This window comes from Helianthus annuus, chromosome 17 (genome assembly GCF_002127325.2).
Source record: "Helianthus annuus cultivar XRQ/B chromosome 17, HanXRQr2.0-SUNRISE, whole genome shotgun sequence".
NCBI classification, from domain to species: Eukaryota; Viridiplantae; Streptophyta; class Magnoliopsida; order Asterales; family Asteraceae; genus Helianthus; species Helianthus annuus.
In genome coordinates this window covers 17,821,680-17,824,104 of record NC_035449.2, presented here as the reverse complement: position 1 = coordinate 17,824,104, position 2,425 = coordinate 17,821,680, and positions in this window count along the sequence as shown.

Genomic DNA, 2,425 nt, shown 5'->3' with positions numbered 1-2,425 from the left:
GTTAACCAACTACAGGATCAGATCGATCCTATCATAACCTGACATCTCTGGGAGATTAGCGAAATGGGCAATTGAACTGGGTGCACTCACGCTGAACTACAAGCCGCGCCCCGCAATCAAGGGCTAGGTCTTAGTTGATTTCGTTGCCGAAGTACCGGCAAATCGCATTCAAGAATGCGAACAAGAACAAAATCCTGCACCACCACCATCCTCCTCAGAAACCTGGGCACTATATACTGATGGTGCGTCCAATGAGGATGGTGCAGGCGCAGGTCTGCGACTCGTCAGCCCCGACGGCCAAGAGCTTACCTATGCAATTCGCCTCGACTTTAAAAGAAAAAATAACGAGGCAGAATACGAGGCTCTTTTGGCAGGGCTACGTCTCGCAATCAAGCTTGGCATGCAACATTTGGAAGCACACGTCGACTCGTTGTTAGTTGCAGGGGAAGTACGCGGTGATTATACTGCAAAAGGGGATATCATGATCCTCTACCTCGAACAAGCCTTGCAACTGAAGTCAAAATTCCCTTCCTTCAATATCCGCCATATCAACAGAAATGAAAACAAACCCGCGGATGCACTGTCAAAACTCGCGTCCACCAGCTTCTAACACTTGGCAAAAGAGATACGCATTGAGATTCTACAAAATCCCTCAGTACCCCAGCGCCAAATCAACGTCATCCAGTAGGGTACAACATCCAGGATGACACCAATCATTGCATACTTGCAATCAGGTGTGACTCCCGAAAGCAAGTCAGAGGCACAAAAGTTACAATACAAAGCGTGCCATTATCAAATGGGAGACGGTATCTTATACCGTAAATCATACTTGGGCCCACTCCTACGCTGCGTCGACCCCCAAGATGCCACATACCTTATCAGAGAGATACACGAGGGAATATGTGGCATACACGCAGGTCCACGCATGGTAGTGGCCAAAATTATGAATGCCGGGTACTACTGGCCCAGCATGCACCTGGATGCAGCAAAGTCTTGCGCAAGTGCTTCAATTGCCAGCGACATGCTCCCAAGACCTTGCGCCCCAAGAATAACTTCATCCCTGTCACCACCCCATGGCCTTTCTTTTCTTCATTCACCACCTCAAAGGTTGGTTTGAAGACGGAGACATGATCTCAGAAGTTGGTTCGACACACCAATAGGTGGCAACCAACCTGATGACATCAGAAAAAGGTAGCCCCTACCCAATCGGCTGAGAATTTCGCATCAGACGAAACTTGCTCACCGGTACGGAAGAGACGTCACATGACTCTACCAGATCCCCAGCTTGATTTACGAAAAGCAAATGCCATCTACATGGCCTAGAATTTTCTCTAGGCTGGAAACTACCTTCAAGATACCATAGTCCAGTGCTCCTCCCACATGCAACTTGCACGAGGCAGCAACACTAGACTAGGGGGACTTGAAGGGGTATGGTCCTAAATCTCGCGCCACCTGACCGCGAGTGACCATTACTCTTATCAAAAAACCCCCACCAGCAAAGAACTGCGTCCACGCGGACGCATCTTTCGAATCTAATCGGTCAAAGGATAAGAAGAAGCCTTACCTTGTGTATGAAAGCGGACGTGCATAGCGATGCGGCTGACACCGTATCATATGGACATTTTCGTCACGACAAGGGATCTGGGCAACAGCAACAGTCACCACAGACGGCAATGCGGCTTGGCACCGCATCCCGCATATGTCTTCGTCAAAGCATAGAGCGCGGTAACATCAAAGGTTACCGCAGGCAGTGATGCGGTCCGCACCGCATCCTGCCCACAGCAAGTGGGACTCACAACACAGAGGAAGTGGCACCACTGGCAGCCGCCTGTCAGGCCATACGTAAGCAACGGACTGACACTGCAGTAGGACGTGGCTCCACCTCCACAACCGACAAGCCTGACACACCTGCAAAGGGGCAGCACGTCGTCAGTCCGTCCCTTCAGCTCCTCCTTCACTCCTCGGCTATAAATACCAACCCCAAACCAGGTTTGAGGTATCTCTTCACAACTCTCTCACTACTACTACTACTATCACACTTTGCTTCCCAAGCAAATTACTGATTCTCACGCCGGAGAGTGGTAACAAGGAGCACCCCCCACCCCATCATCTTTGTTACGAGTCACGGCTTGTTTCCTTGTGCAGGAGATCAACTGGCGGACGATCCAGCCAGCGATCCTCGAGAGGAATGGATTAACTCTTCTTGACGAGACCAGTGTGTTAACCATGCCCGGTTAACCATTGTTTCATCAGTAACCTATCGTTAGTCAACATTTTTATGTATTGCTATTGCTATATCGAATTTGAACTTTAGTATTTGTTTTCATTGGTTTTATGGATGTAAATATATGTTTGATATTCTTTTGGACATATCATAACTTTATTTTGGGTCTTCTTTTTTGGTTGCTACTTGCTACACTAGCAC